At 39.2% G+C, this 25,811-nt stretch overlaps 2 long non-coding RNA genes across 8 annotated transcripts in view; one reads left to right on the top strand and one right to left on the bottom strand.

Moving 5' to 3' along the window:
* LOC110394294 overlaps positions 1 to 11,737 on the bottom strand; it is a 156,204-nt gene extending 144,467 nt beyond the window's left edge. For 2 of the 7 annotated variants that reach the window (XR_002435533.1, XR_002435528.1), the window contains exons 1-3: positions 11,466 to 11,553; positions 8,639 to 8,725; positions 5,513 to 5,665 (exon numbers count right to left, since the gene is read on the bottom strand). This is a non-coding gene — a long non-coding RNA (uncharacterized LOC110394294). Of the gene's footprint in view, positions 1 to 5,503; positions 5,666 to 8,638; positions 8,726 to 11,465 lie in introns of all 7 variants that reach the window. The other 5 variants (XR_002435531.1, XR_002435530.1, XR_002435532.1 and 2 more) reach the window with 5 other exon arrangements.
* LOC110394295 lies at positions 11,712 to 25,182 on the top strand. The gene is made up of 3 exons (XR_002435535.1): positions 11,712 to 11,782; positions 23,044 to 23,116; positions 24,904 to 25,182. It is a non-coding gene; the product is annotated as an uncharacterized LOC110394295 (long non-coding RNA).

Here is a 25,811-nt window from a genome sequence, read left to right as displayed (position 1 = left end):
AAATATAAAAGTGGACTAAGATCTTTGTTACTTACAGGCATGTTTAACTAAGGGTAAAATAAATTGATATCCTGCTCCTTGAGTTCTTAAAATCTTTGGGTAGATAGACAATAGTTCCAGATACTTCATACCGCCAGCTGATCAAAAAGGTTTTGCAGAATCTTTGTTTTTTCACTCCATTTGCCTAAGACCAAAATATCCACTTCCAATCAAAAACAAACAAAAAAAACAACCAAGAGAAAAGAAAAAAAAAGGGTACCTGCATTAGCAATGACTTCATTGAAGATGAGTAATCTAAAATATCATCTTATGACACTCAAGTTTAACTTAGTTTAATCTTATGGATACAGACATCTACATGTGCAAGTTTTACTTACAGATTTAAGCACTCACATGTGCGAAGTCTTGCAACCTTTCAGTATCTAAAGGGGAGCTATGACAAAGAAGACTATAGACTCTTTAGCAGAGTCTGTTGGGACAGGACAAGAGGAAACGGTTTCAAACCAAAAGATGGGAGATTTAGGTTGGATATAAGGAAAAGGTTCCTTATGACAAGGAAAGTGAAGCACTGGAACAGATTGCCCAGAGAGGTGGTGGATGCTCCATCCATGGAGACATTCAAGGTCAGATTGTAGATGTCTTTGTGCACTACAGGGGAGTTGGACTAGACAACTTTTAATGGTCCTTCCAACTCAAATGACTCTATGATTTCCAGTCTGTACACACATCTGGGGTTACCCCAACCCAACATTAAAACCTTGCAGTTTGCTTTGTTAAACCTCATTAAGTTCTCAGTTATGCTGATTCATGGTCTCCGAAGAGCATCTTCAGGATCCCCCGTATCATTTTGGCTCTGAGAAGTTTACAGTGTTAGCTGGCTGCACAACTGATGGTTCTCCATACAAATCAATCTGTTTGATATACCTCCCCAGGCACAATATAGATAAAATATATTAACGTACTTCTCTACCCAACCACCATCCTTTTATTGTCTTTTAGTTTATTACTGGCTACTTCATTGCACTCTCAACACGAACAAGATTGAGAATGAGTAACTTCTCCAGGAGGAGTAATATGGCAAAAATCATAGAATCATAGAATATCTCAAGTTGGAAGGGACCCATAAGGATCATTAAGTCCAATTTCTGGACATGGTAAAACTTGTATGTAATTCAAGTATTTTCTTCCATCTGATCACTGACCTCCACATAAAACTATTTCCTGAGCCCATGGTGGCCAGCACAGATGGCCCAGTCTTCCCCAGACATAACAGAAGAATATATTGGTTTTGCACCTAACTTTGTTCGTTATGCCATAGGCTGAGGAGAGGATATTCGTGGTATGTCACCCTTCCCAATATGGGACTATCCCAACCATCTGCTCCTGTCTTTGTAGGGGTACTGAAGTGTTGCTGTCGCTGTCATATTTGGACACCTGACTCAGGTGAGTCTGTGCCATTTTTAAGTGCATCTGTCTTTAAAATAATTTGGGTAGAGACTGAGAAAAACACACACAAAAAACCTATACCCAAATGAAAGAGGAAAGGTTCCATGCCTACTGTTGATGAAAACGCCATAAGGAATCTATACAAGCATCAGCAAGATTAAATATGTGCAAAGACTTGCACAGGAGGCACCATCAGGAATTCATATGAAAGTGTGACGTGTAAGTTTTTAAACATATTGAACGAGCAGGTGGACATGCCCTTATTCAGAGTGAAATCTGACCTGTTATATTTTATTTTCTCTTTCAGATTGAACTGAGAAGATGTGAGCTGAACCCAGTTAATCTGTGAACATGTGATGATGGTTTCAGGGAAACTCCATCTGTCATAGGTCCCAATCTAAGATCTGTCTGAGCTGGGTCTTAGATGAAATCCAGTCCATGCAGAGCTACAGAAGAATGTATGCTAGGTATTCCCAAGATCTGGGCTCCTACGGTAGCAATCAGACTTGAGTAGAAGTGTACAGCCTTTGGAGAAAAAACGTAATGATCACCTGGAAAGGGACAGTGTCTTGGTTAATGGGATTATCTCCAGGAAGATGGTGAGAAAGGGGGCACACGGTATATGTGTGGGGACTCATTTACCCCACTTGGAAGCTCAATTTGGATTTTCTTGTATTTCCCTGTGTGGATATTTTTTTTAAAAAAAGATGCTTGATATAAGTGAGACTAACTCTTAGGGAAGTTTTGTGCAAAATTCAGTTCAAAAAATTCCAAAAAATCCAACACAAAGAAGCTGAAATTTTGCAGAATATTTCCAATACAGATTATCCATAAACTTTTCAAGTAGATTAATGAATCCACTGTTTCCCACAAACTATAAAATCAAAGCAAAGCCACTGAAATGTAGGTCATTTATTCTGGTATTTATAATTAATTTACCTCAAGTAACAATGATTAATAGATGGCTTAACACATATTTTGCAAATTGCTCCTGAGTCAAACTAGCTGCTTATAACCATGGAGAATAATTGAATATACTTGTTACTCATGTGTTTATAACATTTTCATTGTTATAATTGGGTCACTCCAGTACTCAGACGAAAGCATGTTTTTAAAATAAGCTATATTCAAATGGGTAAAAGGGAAATCTTGGCATCAAATCTCAGTAGACCGTGCTTGTTAGCAATTAAGTACACAATCTGCATGTCTTACTGTTGCCTAGTACTTGCACAAGGACCGAAGAAATGAATGATGGGATCAGACCTCTATTTCATCTAGCAAAGAATTCCCTTTCAAAAGTGGAATTAGGAGGTGTCATTTAGGGGAGGTGAAAAAGCTTCTCCACTTTCTGTGGTCCAGTTCTCTGGTTTCACAGCTGTTCTATCAGAGATATCAGAGGGGACATCTCTGTTGATTTCTCTTTTTTTTTTTTTTGTATCCATTTTGAGTAACTATTGCCCATGAATTTAATTCCTTTTCAACCTTCTCATCTGGCTCTATCACCTCACACAGCAGCAAGTCCCATATTCAGTCTGTTGAATTAACAAGCAAGATGGCTTGTTTTCACACCATCTAATTTTTTGGCAAAACTGTTTCATACTCGATTTGTCAAACCTTAATCTTGTCCTTCACTTCCCCATCTTCTCTCTCTCCGGACTGAAGGATCTGCATACCATTTTTTTTCCCTTTCTCCTTTACGGGTAACTACACCACACTCTTGACTAGCTTTTTTTTTTTTTTTATCTGGACCTTCTCTTACCTTCACTGGGGTTTTCTGATGAGGCAGAGAACAGAGCTTCACAGATTAATCAGTAAGTGAGCGTACTGAAGTTTTGAGTAACTGTCTTCTTTTCAAAGCCATTCTAGATGATGTCAAGAAATTTGTTGGCATTTTTAGCTGCTGTGGAGCATCAAGCCAGTGATTTGTCAGAACTTCCAGGAGAACTGTGATGATATCATTCCTGCATTTTAACTGACAGCTTTGAGCGCAGCTACATAGAATCACAGCATCATTAAGGTTGGTAAAGACCACTAAGATTATCTAGTCCAACCAGCAACCCATCACCATACCACTAAACCACACCACATGCAGGTATGGTATGGATTATTTTGCTTGAACACACACCTGTTATTTACACAGATGCTCATTTATCACCTTACTGCTGACTCACGCAGTTCTATGAGATCCTTCTGGAAATCATCACTATGGCATTTCACTTCAATCTTCTGTATCCTACAAACTGATCGTTCAGTCCTGATTCCCCTCTTAAAAAGGTGTCAGTTCATGAAAGAACATATTATCCAGTCTTGAGTCATCTTGAATTTTTAATAACTTTTTATCTGGAGGTTTTTAGAATTCTAAGCCTACCTTTCCCTCTGGATGTCCAGTGGATTCTTACACTAGAATTCAGTGGAGATCTTGTTCTTGATAACAGATTCTACTTGTTTGCTACAGTTACCCTCACCAGCCTGTTATCCCCAAGACAGTCAAGAAAGCGTGAGCTGCTTATTATAGCATCTCTTGTAGAAGTGGATTAGATTATTTATTTCTGTCTTTAGGAACAGTGGCTATCTGTAAGGAGAGGTTATACTCCTTGGTCAAAATTCCATATGTCAATTCCATCAAATCTCTAGTCCAGGTAATATTTTGGCATTGAATTGACCTTTTTTAAAGGAAATATATCAGAAAGTAATGGGATTATCACAGATAATAAAGTTGGACTTTATGATGGTCTGTACATCTTCATAACTGCTCAACAAGCTTGAATGCTACATGTCATTTTGGCCTTAGACTGAATACCAGCATATCAAATCTCAGGTAGACACTCATTAAACTGATTGTAAACTTACTCAGAGTGAACACTGGGGATTTTTTTTTCTAAAATAAAATTAATTTTTAAAGTTGAAATAATATCTTTCCAGAATTAGGCTGAATTTAGAGTTTTAGCCAAAAATTGCAGAACATTAATGTGGGAATAATTTTTTAAATGTCAGTGTATCTCCCTTTGATATTTTCTAACTGAAACATATCATTTTGAAAATACCAAACTCCTTTGTTTTGACATTTTCTAAGCGAAACTTTTTCACCATTAATTTCAAAACAACATGTTTTTAATTAAAAAAAATGACCTCCTCATAAAAAAATGGCCAGTCTTTTCATGGATTAAGTAACATGCGAAGACAGTCTGAGTACTTCATTTTGAGTACAAAAAATCTTAGATCTCTTTTCCTTTAATAATGAGGTTTTTTTCCACATTGTTTTTTGTTTCAGCTCTCAGGTTTTTAATTGCTCTGTTTATACTTGCAGTACACAGACAGAAGAGAGTGAGAGAATTCTTTCTGTAAGATGGCGTAACAATGCTGAGATTGTCAAGAGCATGATACACAGAAGCCTAATGGATAGGTTCTTATAATTCCAGATCACAGAATCACAGAATGGCTTGGTTTGGAAGGGACCTTAAAGATCATCTAGTCCCCAACAGTCTTTCATGGACAGAGTTGCCAACCACTGGATCAGGCTGCCCAGGGCCCCATCCATCCCAGCTCTGAATGCCTCCAAAGATGGGGTATCCACAATTTCTGTGGGCAACCTGTGCCAGTGCCTCACCACACTCTGAGTAAAGAATTTCTACCTAACATCTAACCTAATTTTCCCCTCTTTTAGTTTAAAGCCATTCCCTCTTGATCTATCACTATACATCGTTTAGGACAGAACCAGGAATAACTGGAGGAGTTGTCAGGATCTTCACCTTCAGCCTTCCCTGAACGTCTGTCAGTGCAGATGAACATCTGAAGTAGTTCTCATTTTGAAGCCAGCTCACCCTCATAATTTTCTCTTTAGGTCTCATTCATATGATAATACCACAGAAGAGGAACTTTGAGATTAATTAGCTCTTGAGGCACCCAGGTAGCAATAACCACTCCTGCTGCATCATCTCTCTGACATCAAGTTTCCTGTTTCTCTGCTCCTATCACAGCTGACTACAGAGTGGGCTACCAACTAATAGGGAGTGACTCTGTTATTATATTTTAACAATCACATGCCTCCTACACCCACCTGACTCACTTTTAAAGGCAGACTGCATCTGCGACAGCGCTTCGTTTCCGGGGGGCTGGACTCTGATGTCAAAACTTCTCCACCATGATGAGTCAGACAGAAGGAAGGGACTGAATTTCTTCCCTTCACCTTCACTTATGGAACAAAACGTCAAAGGAATAGCTGGAAGACACAATTACAGAAATGCATTAGTCATCAAGGGGTGGTTTGTTTAGATGTTTTGCTAGAAAGCACGAGCTATTGAAGTCAAAGCTATCTCTAGGAATTGCTTTTTGCATGATCTCTGAAAGGAGAGAAACAAAACAGTTGCAAAGGCAGCAACCTAGCCAAGAGCTGAGTTTCATAGAATCATAGACTATTTTGGTTGGAAGGGACCCTTAAAAGCCATCTAGTCCAACTCCTTTGCAATAAACAGGTTGCCTACAGCTACATCAGGTTGCCCCATCCAGCCTGATCTTGAATGTCTCCAGGGACAGGGCATCCACTACATCTCTGGGAAACTTGTTCCATGGCCTTATTGTAAAAAATGTTTTGCTTATATTCAGCCTAAATGTCCCCCGTTTTAATTTGAAACCATTTCCCCTTGTCCTAATACTGCTAGCCCCTGCAGTGTAAGCCATTTTTCTCTCCCAGTTTTCCTCTCCCAATGCAAATATAGGGCAGTCTCAAATGCCACTGGTCACTATGACTAAGGTCATCTAGTTCAACCATCAACCCTTCTCCACCATGCCCAAGAAACCACATCCCTCAGTGCCACATTCACTCTTTTCTTGAACATCTCCCGGGACTGTGACTCCACCATTTCCCTGGGCAGCCTGTTTCAGTGCATTACCACTCTTTCTGAGAGGAAATTTTTCCTAACATCCAACACACCCCACATCTCTCTCTTTCATCATTTCTTCAAGTTATATATTTTGTTGGAAGTTAGAAGAATTTTAAGAAATTTTCCACCCTGACAAATTATATTGAAATTATCTGCTGTGTAAGTTATTAAGGAAAAACACATGAACAGGGGAGAAAAATGGAATACAAGGAAGAAAACATACGTTCCATGTGACTATGAATAGCATAAGTTTGGTTGCCTTTAGACTTCAGGAAAGAATAAGCAAATAGCAAAACACTTTTTCTGGAGTATCTAATTGAAATAGTTTAGCTTTTTAAAGTGGAAAAATAAGATAAATATTTCATTCATATTTATATTAATATTTGCTTTATTTTTTAATTACATCTTTTTCCACTTGAAAAAAAAAAACAAGAATAAAAGTGAAAGCAGCAGCACTGGCAAAATGTAATAAAATCCACTTCCACTTCACTCCCTTTTTCTTAAATTTCCATTGCAAAAAGACAGGTGGCATGAAGCGAAAAGTGAGAAAATCAAGCTCTCCAAAAGAAGAGAAAAGGTACAGCTTTTTAAAAGTAAAATAAGCTGAAAAAATCTTCATTACCTTGCTAGTGGAAATGTTTTTCATAAGAAAATGGAAAATGTCACTGAAATGAGTGTGATCTATCTAAATGTTTACATTTGGATGCAACTCACTCTTTTCAATGATACAAGAAAAAATCGATTCCAGCGTTTTCTGTTAGCAAGAGTAATAATAAGACTAAACCTTCTTGAAATCCAAGAGTGGGAGTGGGACAGTCTGCTGCTGAGAAGATTTTACACGCTGGAGGAGGAATTGAGAGGCATTCCTCAAATTATGCCATCTGCAAACTCTGCTTGCTCCTTCTACTTTGCTGACAAAATAAGACTTGTAATGAATCCAGAAGATAAAATGATATTAAAAAATTGATCCTTTTTCTTTTTTTCTGCAGGAAAACAGAATCAAGGAATGCTGCCAAAAACACCAGTGTGTTTTATTAAACATATAATAGAAATTTAAATTGAAGCATCTTGAGGGGAAAGGACCAAATCAGTACGGTTTTGTCACTACAGTATCACATGATACCAAGTTCCTGAACCCAGGCTTAAGCAAACAGGTTTTCTCAGAGAACATTTTGTCTAGGGATGCTCTCAAAAAATATACTTTTCAACTTCTTCATTTTTTTTCATGTGATACCAATAAAGATGGAGTGCTTCAAGTTACATAAGTAAGTATCATTTTATAGTAATTCAGATATAAATCTAAATTATGCAATCAGAGAGGCAGTGGAAAGGTTCATTCAGCTGAGCAGATATAGTTTGTCATTAAATACTGATATCACTAATAACATGTTTTGAAGATCTACATTTTTTGTAACACATCATATTGCTGCAAATCTATAGGGCATCTGAGAAACAAGACCATTAAATCTCCATAGTGATAGAGTTGATTTAAGCCATCACAAAACAAGGCATTCCTTGCTGAGAAGTGTGGGATCTTAACATGATGCTGAGATGCGGTATTTCCTCTCCTAATGAAAGCAGCCCTCAAGTTCTCCATCTCCAGTTATGTACTTCAGTTGAAAGGGCAGAAAAGAGAAGAGCAGATTTGATTTTTCTTTTTGTTTTTTCCCCTCCCAGGAAAACTCTGCCTCGCTCTGTTCTGCTTCAACATTAATATTCCAATGCTAAAACTGAAAAGAAAAAAAAACACATATTTTCATATGTGGCACTTGCAATTGGTGACAGTTCACTCATCAGAGACTTTTGGGTAGAACATTTATTAGAGGAATCAGTCTAGCAATCAGCATGAAGCAGTACTATGACAGTCACGACTGCCTCATCCTCCCTTCCCTTCACCTTGACTACTGACAACATTGTAGTTTATCTGCATTCACCTTCACCTCCAGTAAGGAAAAACATACTACTGCCCTTTTGAATCACAGAATCATTAAAATTGGAAAAGACCACCAAGATCATTAAGCCCAACTATCAACCCATCCCCACCATGCCCACTGAACTATGTCCCTAAGTGCTACATCTCCAGATTTCTTGAACACCTGGACATTGATTCCACCACTTCCCTGGACAGCCTGTTCCAGTACGTTATCACTCTATCTGAGAAGAAATTTTCTTAATATCCAACCTGAATCTCCCCTGATGTCCTTGCTGCAGGGTATCCCCTGTTTGTAGCTTAGCTTCAATGGCATAAGGAATACAGGTGAGTTTAGTATGTTTGCTGGGATATTGGAATTATACATTGTCCTCAGACTCACCTATGCCTGATCCACCCTGTCCTGAGACAGGTCCTGAGACTTGAACTGGTATCACTGGAAGCCAGGGCTGGCTGGAACATCCTTCTCCTACAAAAATTAAGCATAGGAAATGCTCGATTCAAGTGGTTGTTAGCTGAATGCATAAAATTCTGTTGCTATCCATGTTCTGCTTTTCCTCTTGGCAGACACAGACACTAAGCTTCTGGAGACTTCATGTCAGATCCCCATTGAATTGGAAATGAGGGGAAAAGGAAGATTTTTTTTTTCTCAGCTCTTAGATGTGTACAAACTGCTAGAAGAGTCTATTTCTTCAAAATGTAGAAGCAGATTTGGAAGTCATGTGGTAACATGTTAGCTAGATCTGTAATTCATTCAGACAAACCCACCTTGGAACGGAGAACTAGAGAGAAGTGAAGAAAAAGGCTCCAACTTTACACTGGTTCTTCAAAAATTTTAGGGTGATTGCCTGTTTGCCCACCAACCATCAGTATATAACCATGGAAAAAATAACATAATATTGATGTATTCTCCTGTTTATCATCATTAAAATAAATATAAAAATAATTTCCTTTCCTTTTCCTTTCCCTCCCTTTTTTCCCTTTTCCCTTTTTCCCTTTCCCTTTTCCTTCTCTTTCTTTTCCCTTTTTTCTATATTATTTAACTGCCTTTTCTTCCTCATTTGGAAATGCTTGGACAAACAGACATGCTTTGTTAGTGTATATAAACATCTTTTAACATCAGTCCTTTCTTAATTTTCCTTGATGGTTTCTAAACACTATTTAATGTTCCGATATTCCGTGAACAGCAGTGCACTGATTTCCAGTGCAGTTTTGACTCAACACAAAAGAATTTCATGGCCCCTCTGATATCTACTGAACGTAGTACTCACTCAAAAACAGTATTTACAGAGGAAGAAATCAATAAAACTTGCAAATTGTGCTTCCTTGTCAGATGCAGGTGATGGCTTTGCAAATGGTTATTGTTGCGTACATGCGCACAAGAGTTGCATAAGATTGTGAGGAAACAAAGAAGAACATTTATTGAAGTGTCATATACCCTTCAGCCACCATCTTAAAACTTCAAGAGGCATGAATTTCACTGGAGAATAACTGAGATTCTTTAATACTTTCTAAAGCTCATTACTGGGGACTTTTTTTTTTCATTGACCAGGTTATAGAAAGAGCTCTTCTATATACTGGTATTGATGGTCAAGATTAGATATAAGCTGAAGCTAAAAGAAGAAAAGAGTCAGTCAAAAGAAACCTGTTCTGGAAATTAAATATCCTATCATCTCTGTAAATGATATCCATTAAATCTCTGGCCAAGATAGTGGGCAAAATAATAAAAATAGCAATCTTAACATTCTGGGGGGCTCAGTGCAATCCGAAAATCCATCAGAGGAGCTACTTTCTCATCTCCTGCTGTCTTTTTGCACATAAATGCTCATATTTCTTCTGGCTAGACTTACACCATGCCCAGCATCCCTATGCTTGAAGATCAGCAAATGAAACCTTACAGTGTTTTCCTTTCTCTCTGGTACATGCATTGCTGTTTTACTAATTGCTCTTGTTTGAATAGTAGGATGGTTTTTGTAAGAGTTTGTTGGACATGTCCTTTTAATAATTATTTGCTTTTGGAAGAAATTGTTCTTTGGTGGATTTGTGTTTTGTTTTTCAGGATACTGTATTTTCTTCTCACATGGCATTATTTTTTGTCTGCAGCAGACATACTTTCTCGTGAGATGTTTTGCAGACAATGTGCTTAGGAAGAGTAGGATTAGGAAATAGAAAAGTGAGGAAAAATGAAAAACAATGAAAAACAATAGCTTGACATGCTACTAGGCTGTGTGGAGATAGGGTCAGGAAGGCCAAGACCCTATCAGAACTGGACTTGGAAAGGGTGCAGAGAACAATAAGAAACAGGTATGAAAACTATAAAAGGAGAGTCTGCGAGGGCATACCCGCCCTAGTGACCAGTACATGCAGACTATTAACAACAGACAAGGAAAAGACTGAGGTACTCAAAAACTTTTTTGTTTCAATCTTCGTCTGCAACTGCTCTTCACACAGCCCTCAAGAAGATGGTTTGGAAGTGGGGGATGGGGAAGCAACGTCCTTTTCACTGAAAAGCCAGTCATATCTGAGGATGCATTAAAACAAGCATGGCCAGCAGGGTGAGGGAGGTGGTCCTGCCCCTCTACTCTGCAATGGTGAGATCTCACCTGGAGTATTGCATCTGGATGAGGAGTCCTCAGCTCAGGAGAGACATGGATCTGTTGGAGCGCATGAGAGGAGGGCCACAAAAATGATCCACGGGATGGAACACATCCCCTAACAGGATAGGCTGAGAAAGCTGGGGCTGTTCAGCCTGGAGAAGAGAAAGCTCTTGGGAGAGCTGGAAGCAGCCTTTCAGTAACTAAATGGGGACTATAAGAAGGAAGAGGATAGATTCTTTATCAGGGTCTGTTGTTGCAGGACAAGGGGAAATGGTTTCACACTAAAAGAGGGGAGATTTAGCTATTTGGATCTTTGGAGATGGGGCTCTAATCACCCTATCTAGCTGTAGGTGTCCCTGTTCATTGCTGGGGAGTTAGATTAGATGGCCTTGAAGGGTCCCTTCCAACTCAAATGATTCCATGATTCTATGAATTCAAAAGATTCTACAATTCTACAATTCTATGTCTGTGATTAAACATAACTCAGCACCTATACTAGTCAAGAAAAAGGAACTACCAGTATGCCTGCTACTTCAATTGGTGTACAGAAGAAATGCTGCACTGTGGCCAAGGAAACCCACAAATTGTTGCAAAGATGTTGATTTTACTCACGCTCTGTAGGCTGCCAACCCTGCCGCTGACAGAAACACGCTGTTAGGGTAAAAGTGCTGATCACCTGGCCCAGGATGGGAACTCAATCCCCTGCCTAGCAATTATACCTGTCTTGGAAGGACTGTACTCAAGTAATCAAGTATTCAAGCAAATAAGCGTCACGGAGTTATCTCGGCATCTATGTCCACCACAGGGTGAGAGTAGGCCCGCAGGCCCGGAAAAGAAAGAACGGAAAAAAAAATGTCGGCGGTTTAGGGGCCGGCCCCGCCCGGTCCCGTGACTAACGCGGCAGGAGACACGCGGACCCACGCTCTGAGGTAAAAAAAAAAGGGAAAAGAAGAAACGGTAGGGGAATAGTACACGGGTCTAAAACAAAACAGCAGCAACAATCTGAGGAGGAACGTTGATTTACTAAATATGATATCAGAATTGAGGCCAACAAGTCGAATAAAGTGAGAGAGTCCAAAACCCAAGTCTTACTCTGTAAGCTGCAGGGCAACCACGTACTTCTCCGCAGCGAACGAAACAAAGAAACTCCCGGTCCCCCAGGCGGCTTCACCAGCCGCTCCAGGCGCACAGGGCCCTGGGGAGTGCAGCTCCTCCCCTCCAAAACCGAGCACCCAGAAACGGCAGCCCACAGAACCGGAACATTAACACTTTAACTGCCAGTGCTTTACATGATGTTATGATGTGGAATACCGACAACAAAAAAAAATCACAAAACCATGACAATAAACAGGCAGCTTCCCCAGGCAAATGTCTGGCAAAAATCCTTTGTATTTTGATTACATGTTGTTTTTCCTTATAAGAATGATTCTCTGCTGATACAGAGGATAGACAAGAGAATCTTTCCTCTCAGGGAGGACTAAGGAGGAAAAGAGGAAAAGAAAAAGGATATACATTAGATTATTAATTTTTTTTATTTAATATTTTTAATAGTGGATTAAAAAAAGCCCAAACATTAGAGACAAGGAAGGATTGAGGGACTGATACCTCTACCATTCTCTGAGCAGTCACTAGACTTCTCTCTTATACTATGTCCTCTGAATTTGCCCTAACAACCGTGTGAGCCGAGCAAGGAAAAAGGAGCAAGTAAGTTCACAGTAACCTGATCTCAAGTCCAAGTCAACCCCTGTATGCTCAGGAAATATGTACAAGCTGTCACTGTTACTGATATGACACTGATAGTCCTGATCTACCTCTGCAGAGATAAGAAGCTAAGGGTGAAGTTGTCTTCTTTGTTCTTATTCCACATGCACTAACTGATCTTTGACAGAAATCCATGAGCACAGTCAGACTTAATCTGACTCAATCAGACTTGAAAAGATGTGGTGGTTCAGATTTAATGAGCTGCACAGTGATATGCTTTGGTGGAATAAACACTATGGTGGAAGTCTTATTTTGTAACAACTGATGGCTTGAATGCTTCATTGCACCATGATTGATTCTCTCTCCAGAAGTATAGACAAACCTCGCAAGTTAGCATTTGTTTTTTGCCAATACTGAAACTCTCTGAACATCTCAGGTCTACCGAGACAACGTTCATGAGTAACTCACATGTAACTTTTGGGGATCATTTTTGACCCTACTACTGAAAGGATGATAGGAATGCAAGACTTACCATGTTGTTTTGCTATAGTAGATATAAGATCAAGAAAGAAATATTATGAGTGTGAAAAAAGCCAACACGTATGTAGCCCATGGAGGTGGACTTCTACTATTCCATCAAATGTAGTTGAGCTTGGCTAGAAGATGTACAGGTTTTTGGGTTGTGAGAGGGGAATGGGGGTAATGATTTACGGGTTGAGTCACCGTCCCTGGAGGTGTTCAAGAAACATTTAGATGTTGTGTTGAGAGACATGGTTTATTGGGGTTATTGGTGGTAGGTGGATGGTTAGACTGGATGATCTTGTAGGTCTTTTCCAACCTAGCTAATTCTATGATTCTATGAATGATGCAGATAGATTTACAGCAAGACAGTATATTGGGTAAACAGACTAAAGAGGAAGAAATGAAATTATTTGAAGGCACATAAATCTTCATGCTGTGACATAACTGCTGTCCTTCAGTAAAGCATTTTCCTTAGGCGGGGTTCTGTTATTATGGAACTATTTCCAGCACAGTCCTTTCACCTTTTGCTCAGAAATCTGGAACCCAGTCATCAAAGGAAGGGAGATGATGCAAATAACTGGATGGAGTAAATCAATTAATTACTAGGCTCCCAGATTGTACCAGTTTTTAGTCTTACTGCAAGAGCAGGTGAGATGCAAATAGATGCCAAAGGTGACTGTTTCTGTTTACTGTTACTTGAAACTAATATGGGCTGGCTGATAATGAGGACCATCGGCAGATGGTGCTGAATAGCTGTCAGCTGTCTTCTTCCAAGGAAGAAGAACAGATTGAGGCACATCACAAACTATATGCCAGAGTCTCTACACATTCTTAGCATGGCATGGAGTGCTGTGGAGACTAACAGTCTGCTTGCTGGTGGAGAATTACTACCACTTCCATAAACTCCTGCTGCATAAGAAGATGACATTTTTTCTTTCTGTGCTGTGGATTCTCCCAGAGAAGTAACTCTCAGACAATTCTTAATGATTCTTTAAGTGGGCATAGTGGTGATGGGTTGACAGTTGGACTAGGTGATCTTAGAGGTCGGTCATTCCAACATTAACGATTCTATGATTCTGTGATTGTTTTGACATTTGAGAGAAGGAGCCACTTCTCAACACCATCCTTATGGTGCTCCTGTTCTCATTTGACTGTTCCCAAATATGGATTGATTCAGAAAAATGTGCTTTTACAAAAGGAGGGATCAATGACTGTCACTGTAGCCTCAACCTTTTTGAGTAGTCTGACACAGTATCACAGAATCATAGAATCATTAATGTTGGAAAAGAGTACTAAGAATATCTAGTCCAACCACATCCCCATCTACTTTCCATGCTTCACCTGGAGATGCAGAGGTTGCGTGGAAGGTAATCTCTGGATATTGTTCTGCACCAGAGGGAATGAATCACTGTGTAGAAGACGACTTCTTAGCTGTTTGGATTCACTTTCAGAGGACTATGTACTTCACTTCAAGCATTACAGATTTTACTCTCATTGGCTTCAAAATATCTCCATTAATACTCTTTCACCATCACTCTTGAAAAACACCCTTCTAGCCAACATTGAAAATGTTCTTGATACTGCCTGTGTATGGAATTTTGGAGAACACTCATATAAGTCATTTTCAGGGAGTCATGGGTTATCTGAAGAACTAATCTTATTAGAGTGGATCAATTGCTTGTAAAAAATTGTTGGAAGCTTAGCAGTCTTCCCACAAAGCTAGTTTGCCTAGAAAGGACCTATGCACCATAGGTACTGAAAGACAGCTTTAATCTGCAGAATCTTTACAGGATCTATGTATTTTCCTCAGACTATCTTAAGTGACAATGCAGTAAGATTTAGTACTGTTATACTCCTATATAACTAGTAGGACAAGTGAAGGAGATATCAGGGCAAGTTTTTTCAAGAAAACGTGGGTAACTGTATAATGGCACCGCATTGCTGTAGCTCACTGCATGACCATCATGATGAAAAAAAAAAAAAAAGTGCAATGATATATTGAAAAGATCTGGGTCAAAATTACTATTTCAGGAAATGCATTCATTCTGAATGCAATTGTTGTTTATAAGAGATAAATCCTAAATGAAGACTAGATAATGCTGCCCAAAGATTGAGGTCTGTATATCAACATACCCAAAGAGGTGTTCTTCAGACAATTCTATTCAACAAAAGTCTGGCAGGCATTTAAGAATCACAGAATCATAGAATCATCAAGGTTGGAAAAGACCTCCAACATCATCTAGTCCAACCATCCTTCTACCACCAGTATTTCCACATTAAAACATGTCCCTTAGTACAACATCTGAATATTTCCTGAACACCTCCAGGGATGTTAACTCAACCGCCTCCCCGGGCAGCGCTTTCCAGCACCTGACCACTCTTTTGGAGAAGAAAATTTTCCCAACATCCAACCTGAGCCTCCCTTGGTGCAATCTGAGGTCATTCCCTCTAGGCCTATCCCTGTTACATGGGAGAAGAGGCTGGCCTCCATTTTAACACAACTTCATTCAGGGAGCTGTAAAGAGCAATAACGTCTCTCCCATGCCTCCTCTTCTCCACAGTAAACAATCAAAGTTCTCTCAGCTGCTCCTCCTAAGACTTGTGCTCCAGACCCCTCACAACCTTCATTGCCCTTCTATGGATACGCTCTAGGGCCTAGATGTCTTTTTTGTAGCAAGAGGCCCAAAATTGAAAGCAATACTCAGGGTGTGGCTTCACCAGAGGTGAATACAGGGGGACAATCCCCTCTCTGCTCCTGCTGGCCCTACTATTTCTTACACGTGCCAGGATGGCATTGGCCTTCTTAGTTACCTGGGCACACTGCTGGCTCATGTTTAGCTGAGTGTAGACCAACACTCCTAGGTCCATTTTGTCTACAAAGTCTTCCATCTGTAACTTTGTGAAGTGGCACAGGAGCAATGCCATGGATACGTGGCTGAAAGTCAATGCCAACAATCTTCCTCCAGTCCAGTAGCATTTGTTTTTCCAGGCAGTCTGGGGATGAAGCTCCATTGTTCCCACGACATACCCGACTCTTGCCTTGCTGGTGTAGGCACACTTGAAACATGGACAAAACCCATTAGGATAAGGAAATCTTAATCTCTCTTCTGAATGTCCTCAAAATGCCTCATTTTGTTACTGAATTGTTAAACACTTCAATTCACATACTTGTCTTGACTGTATGAAATAATTGCTTAATGTACATGTGCACCTGTGCATATGCATATATAGGAAATCTGGAAGGACAATAACATGAAATGTAATATAGAGTAGGATTCAGGGCAGGGAAAGAAAACTGCCTGAAGTTAAAGATGTTCTTGCTTAAATCATTTTCTATAAGACTACTTATGTTGTTAAGTCCTCATCCAATCAATACATTACTTGACTTAATTTTAAACGATGACAACATTTTTTTTGTATGTTGTTAAGTCTAATTAAAAGGATTTAGTCATGAGAGTGACAAATTTAAAGCTAACTACAAAATTGCCTCACGTTAAACATGGCAAGAATTTTAACCAAACTGGCAAATTCAGCAAAAGTGAAGCCTTGGCATCTAAATTCTTTCTTAAGATTAAGTCATTTATTATGAGGGGTATTCTTTTCTTTTCTCAAATAACTTCTTTTTCTGTACTTTCTTTTTTGTTAGGACTGGAGAATAAAGAAATTGTATAATAGTGAGTAATAAAATCTGTCATTCTTGTGAGTAATGCTTTGTAATTAGAAGAAATAAAAGTAAAGTAAGTACAATGGTGTGTGGTGTGCAGGGCTGGGGGTGTATTGTTGCGTTCAAAGGTTTTTATATTAATAATGATGCTGAACTTTCCACGCTTGAAGGTTCTGCCTGAATTAGCATCAAAAGGTGCAGAGGTTTATCTGTACTTTCAGTTCCATATGCTGCCAGTGCTATATAAATCTTTCACACAGAGAGAGCTGGGTTGAGCCCAAATCTTTCTTCAATAAATTTACAATCTGCTAGTGTGAAAGCTTTGGGAAGAAAACTATCAATTGCTAAAGTCCTGATTGCCTTTGCGAACCAGACGCTAGATGGCTGAATTCCCCTCTCAAAAGCTCAAGCACACGAGGTCATGCTCTGCAACAGGCACCAGAGGGATTTACTATTTCCCTTGTCAGGACTGCCAGTTTAACCTTGCTGTTCCTCTTGTGCTTCTTCTACTGCAGAAGCACCTGGAAATGCTATCCCCTTGGGTTGGAGAGGTTTTGTTGGAAATACTCTCATGAACTTGTATCAAACCCATAGCTGGGTTGTGGTGGACTGGTCAGCAATCAATTCTCAGAGCCATTAATGCTGTTGTTCTGGCAGCACACTGACAGTTTGCAGGGTTTATCCAGAGCCAAGTATCTTGGCCATTGTGCCCTCTCTGGCTCAAGAGCAGATGGCTCTGATGGGGCTGCCCCAGAGTTGGGGATTTGGGAAGATGGATATTTCCCAGCCTGGGGCAGTCAGCTGGAGGATCTGCCCCAGAGATGGATGTGCTGGGAGACACCTGCAGCTGCTCAGTGAAATTAGCATTCTCATTAACTAGCATTTAATGGACTTGCTAATTGCCAGCTAGTAATGAAGTGCACAAGAGTGTCAGATTTGCTGAGCAACTTCAGGGATCTGGGAATTTCTTGTTCCATGGGAATGTGTGTAGTTTTACTTATTTCAACAAAAAATGTCTATTTCAAATAGGCCAATAAAACATAAATCCTAATTTCCACCAAACTCTCCTGTCTATTTCTGCCTTGGACGCTGCAATGAATGTTGAGTCTGCCATCTGCACTCTTGAGTTACCCTGAAACAAAATTACTGCCACTTTTTGGAAACACGATCTTAAGTCAAGGATAATTTTAACTAACTTGAATTTCCAGTTATTTGACTCAGGAATCTTGTAACACTCAAAGCTACCAACTTTCCCCTCAATATCTCAGATGCTTTGTCTACCTGCAAATATTTCTGCACAATAAATGTTCTTCTTAGCAACTTTAATTGACTGATGTGATTTTGCTCCCTAAAGTTCATATCATAAGCCCCCCCCTTTTTTTTTGAAAATTTCAGTTTTTACTATTTTAGCACTTCTGAAATAGCACACAAGTGAGAGTGTGATATTCTTTTTTAGTACCAGAGACATGATTTCAATAAATACTAAATCAAGTAATTTCATTTTGAAGATTGTCTTAGTGCTTTAATTGGAAGATTTCTCCAGGAAATCATAGCACGTGGAATCATAGAATCATTATGTTTGGAAGGGACCACTAAGATCGTGTAGTCCAACCGTCAGTCCATCACCACCATGCCCAAACCATGCTCCTCAGTCTATCTTCATGATTTCTAAGATCGACTCACCTTCCTAATCACTTCAGGTTTTTTTGCTTCCAGAGGTAAAAACCTTTCACTTGGCTGGTTTTAGTGCACTTTGACCACTCAGTGTGGTCTTTGATTACACATGTAATAATAATTTTTCTGTTTTATTACTTATTCATGAGCTGCATGCCAGTTTTCACTAAACAAACAAACAACAAAAAGTATTTTTTGTTTCAGTGAAGAAGTACTTAGTAATAGTGGCTCAATGCGTATTTTTAGGGACATTACAGCAAAAAGTTACAATTCACTAGAAATCCTTCTTTCTCCATCAAAAATATATTTTTGACGTACTGAGACAGTTTTTAATTGGTGTAGGATGAGTCTTTTTGTTTCTTTCTATGGCAGCAGCTCCAATCTGGGAGGCATGTGGTTTAGATCTAGTGAAATCAAAGTAGGTCATATCATCCTCACTTTCTTTATCAACCAGACTTGAAATCCCATCAAAAACATAACAGGTTTATTTAACGAGACCTACTTTCGGTGGAACAATGTCATCTGGTGCAATAGTGATATTTTTAACTTTAAATTTTCTTCTTTTTTTTATGAACTTCTGAATTAACAGAGTTTTACGTGCTGATGATCAGTCTTTGCAGTCTAATGTAATAAGCCTGCAAGCTCTCTAGTCCCTTGAAATTATTCCATTTTTTCAAGATACATCAAAATTAAAGTGATCCCCAAACCTCTTGTGATACTCCATAGATTTTTCTAAAAAATTAGAGTATCAACTTATGTGCTGCAGAGGTTGTCAAATATTTCATTGCAACACCTGTGTTCTCAGTTGGTAGAAATGTTTATAGGTCAGGTTAGCTATATTGAAAAACTTACCGTCACGACACAGCACAAATATGAGATTACTGGTGATGCTGTGGGATGTACTGGGAACGTTTCAATATTCACTCAGCATACAGCTGATGTATTTTGGCTGTGTGCCCAGGGAACGCTAACAGTGGGAGAATTTTGCTGTATCCAGGTGTTATAACCCTCCTTATACACAGAGGTATTCATGGCTACATTTTGTCAGGCCAAATGGGGCATTATTCTGTCTCAAACTGTGGTCCGCACATCACGCCTCATAAAATGTAGAAGATAAAAATATGTTGTTATTTCTGTGATATATTCTCTACAGATGAGTGGCTGAGGGAATACTGCAACCAGAATACTTGAATGTACTCTGCAAAATCAGAAGAGAGTGGTTATTTTCTGCTCCCACCTAACTGTGATCCAGAACGCAGAGTGAAGGTTAACTGCTATGCCCAACTCACCCCTGCTGCTTCAGCACATGCACAGAGGTGCAGTTTTCTTATTGGAGTATTGGAGCTCTGAATTCCTTAAGCTGCTTGTCCTTTCCATTTGGTAAATAGCCTGGGAAAAGGAGCAATGAAAGTAGTGAGGCAAAGAGAAGTTTTTATTAACCTGTTGAAATGTATGAAGGAACTAAAAGATAAGACGGGAAAGAAAAACACTTGGAGAAAAAAAAAGCCCTAGGAGCATTTTTCTTTGTGGCCGTCAGATTAAATAAATTATGAGTAAGCCACAATCTTGAGAGCTACCAGACACTGACACAAACAGAAAGTTACAACGGCACTGCCAATATTACAGGCAGTAACTTTTGATGCTTTACTGCATTTGCAGCCCTGAAAATTGAATTGACACTGTGCTTTCACAGGGACTTTGCTGGTAGACATTTAATATTTTCTTTCATTTACTATTTCAATTATTATTTTAGATTTTGGTGCTGTTTATTCTGACTATACTGGGTATACTGGCTTGGAGAGGATTCCAGAATACTTCTTGCAGATTTGTGATCTGAGAAGGTCACTTTAACACCTGTCGTCTTCTGGGGACATCCACACTGTTTGTTCACAAGAAAATATGGATTTAATCCAAGCTCTGAAATAATAGTGTTGAACTACTACTTGTAGGAGTGTTGTAGATATGTGTCAGTCCATATGAACCTTAATTTTTCCCTATGTGTCCTCCAGAGGATACTGTCATGACATATCCTGCTCCAGTGATGCAACTTTTTCTCTGGTGATAAATTTCCGATCTTCAACAAAAGGTTCTCCTAGGTATACATGCACTCACAGGTGAAGATATAAATCAGATTTAACCTCAGGCTTCTAAATTTAATCTTTCCTTAACTCCTTCAATATTTGGCTAAGGGCTTAACTAGATCTGGTTTTCTTTGCTTGGTCAAGAACAGAGAGCTTGGTATGCTCCAGTACCTTATGCTCCGGTGTCATAGAATCATAGAATTGCTTGAGTTGGAAGGGATCATTAAAGATCATCTAGTTCAACTCCTCTGCAATGAACAGGGAAACCTACTGCTAGATCAAGGTGCTCAGAGTCAGTCCAGCCTGACCTTGAATGTCTCCGGGGATGGGGCATCCACCAACTTTCTGTGCAACCTCTTCCAGTGCTTTACTACCCTTAGCATAAAAAGCCTTTTCCCTATATCTAAATCTCCTCTCTTTTAATTGGAAATCATTTCCACTTGTCCTATCAGTATCTTTTGTCCCTCTGTCCTATCAACGTTACCTCACTTCAAGGTCTTTTTAAATTTGGATATAGCTGTAGAATTACTGAACTCTGACATAGCACAAAGAGAACAAATGAGCTCGTTTATGGATTATAATGCCTTAGCTTAGGCAGCATGTTTGACCTAGGTCTCCAGATTGGTTATATTTGATAATTAGAAATGGTTTCAGGTGGATAAAGAGTATCTTATAGACTTGCTAGTGCAAAGGAACAGATTATTCTTTTTGAACACGGTAGGTATCACAAGAAGCCATGGGTTTATCCTTCAGCAAGAAAGATGTTTGGGAAAAAGCTTCCTAATGTTAAGACTAATGAAGCTCTGAAATAGATTGTCCAGGAATTGTAGTCTTCATCACCAGACATCTTTGAAGTCAAATTAGTCCAACATCTTCCAGAAATCATGGAATCATAGAATCATGGAATATCCTAAGTTGGAAGGGACCCATAAGAATCATCAAGTCCAACAACCCAAAAATCACTACATAGTGACTACAAGCACTGTCCGTATGCTTCTTGAATTCCAGAAAGCTCAGTACAATGACTACTTCCCTGGGGAGCCAGTTCCATTGCGGAAGGCCATTTTGACAAGTAAGAAAAGACAAGTACCTTTATATAGTTTGGCTCTTTTAGGCTATCTTCTTATGAAAACCTCACTGCAAAAGAAAGTTGTATCTCACTTGTTATTTGTTGAAGCTGTACAAAGAGACTAGACCTCTATCTAATAGAACCTTCAAGGTTAAGTTGAGAGTGCCAGTCACCAGTGAGAACAAAATTAGTTTCACTTTTCCATCATTTCTCAGTGCATTATTGGAACAAATTTAATTTTCTGATCTGCAGCACAGAAGAGAAGTTGCCCTTTTGACTATATAATGCTCCTACCCAAGAAAGGAGAAGAAACAAGACTCCTGTCCCCAAAGACTGCTCCCAGTCTTACCCAGAGCAAACAACCCTATCCAGGCAGCCCTTTCCATTAACAAAGTGCTTACCTATTCTTAGGTATAGTCACATACATATTAATATGCAAAAAAAAACCCTTCCCCATCTCCTCAGATGAGATGCTGACATTACCTAGTTTGCCTTTGAAATGTGGATATGTTTTTCTCCCTTGCGTGACGCATGCATAGTATGTGCTCTACTTAGAAGGGAAGCAGAAATAGAGGTGTGCATGCACCCATGCCTGTAAATCTACTTTTAGAAGGCAGAAATCCCAGTTCCCTAAGCACCTCCAGGTCCACTCCATAAATCTCTGCTAGGAATTTTATCTCCGCAGTGCACAGCTTTAAAAATTATGCACATATTGAGAAACTCGCTGAAAAAGTGGGACAACCTAGTGTTATTTTAAAATGTCTTCTCCATACCTTACTGACACGCTATCGTATTTTCTGCAGCTTTCACATCATGCTTGCTGATCAGACAATTTATTAAGGACTGTGTGGGGAATACTGAAATGAACAGCTAGCCACCCTGAATATTGATGTACAAGGGAATAGTAAGCTTCCAAATAATTTTTTTTTGAAGTGGCAAACTTCATCAGAGTGTGTTGTAAAAGAAGCAGGAATTAAATTCATATCCTGCATCTTCTTTTCAGATAAACATATTTTGCAAGATGGCTGTTAACACCCTTAATAAGAAAAATGGGTGGAAAACTGATTCATTTATTTTATTTTCCTTCAGGTCTGCAGCATTTGCAAGAAAGGACATCCACAGCATATTTTGCATTAAGTTTGATCAAACATTATTTTTCTCTGGTAAACTGAAAATATGATAATGCTTTCATTCAAAGAGAATGTTTCCCTTCAGCGCCCAGTTTGTTTTAATTCTGTCAAAAAAAAAAAAAAAAAAAAACCACTTCAAATTGAACAAAAGTCATTTCCAACTAGAAATTCAAAGTATTTTGTGCTATGTTTTCTGTTTATCTATCTGTGTCTCAAATAAACAGGTGAAGCTGGCGAAAACCCAGAAAAGATATTGAATTTTCCAAGTGGGCATTTTTTTGTCTGTTCTCAGACCAAGAATTCAAATCTAGACTTTTTTTTTCTTTTTCTATTTCTTATCTGAATTTAGTGGGAAGAGTGCCCCAGGGCTCGACCTTCATCCTAAGTGTTCTCCATATCTGACCTCTATATCAGTCTGTCTGGTATGTAGTGTTGGAGCTTTAAGAGTAACTATGTTATTAGTATTTAAATAAATAAATACATAAATAAATACAACACTTTTTGTTTCAGTTACAGTATGTCTTGGTTTAATTTCCTACAACATTGAACTGAGGAATGAAAATATGCAGCTGATGCTCTGTCTTTAGTGAATTTGCTCCAGTCTCTCCTTCCTCCACTCATTTCTCTGTTGAGGTTTTATAATTACTATTGATATTAATGTTAATGCTACTAATGAACTTGGACATGTGTAAATGGGCACTCAGTTACTACTCTGCAAGCAATGAGGCAGAGGAATGAGGAAGAAACATAGATAGGACTGTGATTAGCACATACATGATGTCCCAAGGAGCACATATGCTCCTACTGTAGTCCAGATACGAGTCAAGAAGATACCTCCAATTCAGGTTTAAGCCACATGGCTTAGCTCACAGTAACAGGTTGGCTACACTGAATACCGGAATTAGGACTGTGAATAAATAATTTGTATTTCAATTTACTGCAGTTAAAATGTGCAGTTTAAAACTAGATTTTTCAGTTACTTGCTCTTCATATATTGACTTTTTTGCTAAAAGTGCCCTTAGCTCTATCTGTGTCAAATGAGCTAATGCCAAAGAAGGGTCATTTGGAATTTCTTATAAATGCAAATTATATTCCATTCCAGCTTTAATAAATATCCTGTCATCTGAATTAGCAGTTGATTGCATTAAACAGAACGGACTTAATTCCACTGCCCCTTAGCTGAACCTTGGCTATAAATGAAAAGGACATAACAAGTAGAAAAAAGCCCTTGAATTGCCTTGTTGGAATTCTGGGAGCTCTTCCTTTCTATACCCCAGAAAGAATCTTTCCACCAAAGAAAAAGTGATGATTTTTATTTCCAGTTTGTTTTGTAGTGCCTCCTCTGGACAAAGAGGAGTGGTTCTGAAACAGAAGTACTCCCCGTAGAATCACAGAATTGTTTGAGCTGGAAGGAATCTTTTAAAGGTCATTGAGTCCTAATCCCTTGCAATGAACATCTACATCTTTTACCTTTCTACATCTACATCTACCAAGAAAGCCAACCGTATCCTGGGCTGCGTCAAAAAAACTATGGCCAACACATCAAGGGAGGTGATCCTGCCTCTACTCTGCACTGGTGAGACCTCACCTAGAGTATTGTGTCCAGAGACGTCTAGAGTCCTCAGTAGAGGAGAGACATGGATCTGTTGGAGTGTGTCTAGAGGAGGAGTGTGTCTAGAGGAGGGCCACAAAAATGACCCAAGGGATGGAACACCTCTCCTACGAGGACAGGCTGAGAGAGCTGGGACTGTTCAGCCTGGGAAAGAGAAGGCTCTTGAGGTCTATAAGAAGGAAGGGGACAGGCTCTTTTGCAGGGATATGTGCTAATAAATATATAAATACACAAATATGTGTATTTGTGATATGACAAAGGGAAATGATTTTAAGCTTAGAGAGTAGATTTAGATTAGATATAAGGAAAATGTCTTTTACAGTGAGGGTGGTGAGGCACTGGTGAGGCCCAGCGATGTGGTGGATGTCCTGTCCCTGAAGACTTTCAAGGCGAGTCAGGATCAGGCTCTGGGCAACCTGATCTAGCTGTGGATGTCCCTGTTCATTGCAGGGGAGTTGGACTAGATGACCTTTAAATGTCCCTTCCAGTTCTAAGGATTCTGTGATTCTATGATTCTGTGATTCTATTTTGGTGTCCTGAAGTGTGTATAGACTTCTACTGGCAAGTTTGTAACACTAGACTCCTGTCCTGTAACAGGGAAGGCAGCCATAGACCATGCCTACAGTCCTATCATCTGCCTGACAGAAGCTGAGCACACCAAGCAGATCTAAGTGGAGGTGCCCACAGATCAATAGCACTCTGCAGTGAGGATGAATTCATTGCCTATGTGAAGCCATTAAACAATGTTGTGTTTATCCTATGCTGATCACCTGCAGCCTCTGTTGTCAACAGAGAGAAGTTGCTCAAGAAGATGATTAACGCTGTTCTAGCACTGGCATCCAAGCTGACAAGTATTTTCACTTTCTTGGAGCAAGTCTTTACCCATCAAAAGCATTTGCGCATTGATTAAAGAACTCATGGAACCTTTGTTGTCCAAAATAAAGGATTTAGAATCATAGAAACATTGAATAGATTTGTTACGTTTTCAGTTATTTAGACAAAAACTTGGACATGGACACTCAAATCGCTTACTAGAACTTATCCACCTATGATGGGTTAAAGAACACCCTGAACTTAATTTTCCTGTACCTGATGGTTCCCACCAATTAGATTCTTGAGCTGTGCTTGGGATGGGACCTAGAGCTTAATACAAACACAGTAGCTCTAATGAGGAAAAAAAAAAAAAAAAAAGTAACCAAAAAAACCTAGGAGGGGGCAGAAGATGAATGAAGGAGGCAGATGGGGAAAAACTAGCAGCAAAGGCAAAAAGAGTGGCTTAAACTGAAGTTAGTCACGCTATTCTTCCTTCTTTTTTTTTTAATTATGAATATTATGACATAAATCATGAAAGCTTCTCACTCAGTAATGAACTCTTGTTTTCAAGGACTTCAATGCTGTGTGTGCAGCAGTTCTGTATCAGGGCTCAACCAACTGTGACAGATAAGAGAAACAAAGCTGCAAAGGTGCAGATGGTCATATCAGACATTTGCATATCATTGGTTTAA

Source organism: Numida meleagris, chromosome 2 (genome assembly GCF_002078875.1).
Source record: "Numida meleagris isolate 19003 breed g44 Domestic line chromosome 2, NumMel1.0, whole genome shotgun sequence".
NCBI lineage: Eukaryota > Metazoa > Chordata > Aves > Galliformes > Numididae > Numida > Numida meleagris.
This window is presented reverse-complemented; position numbering and strand designations above follow the sequence as displayed.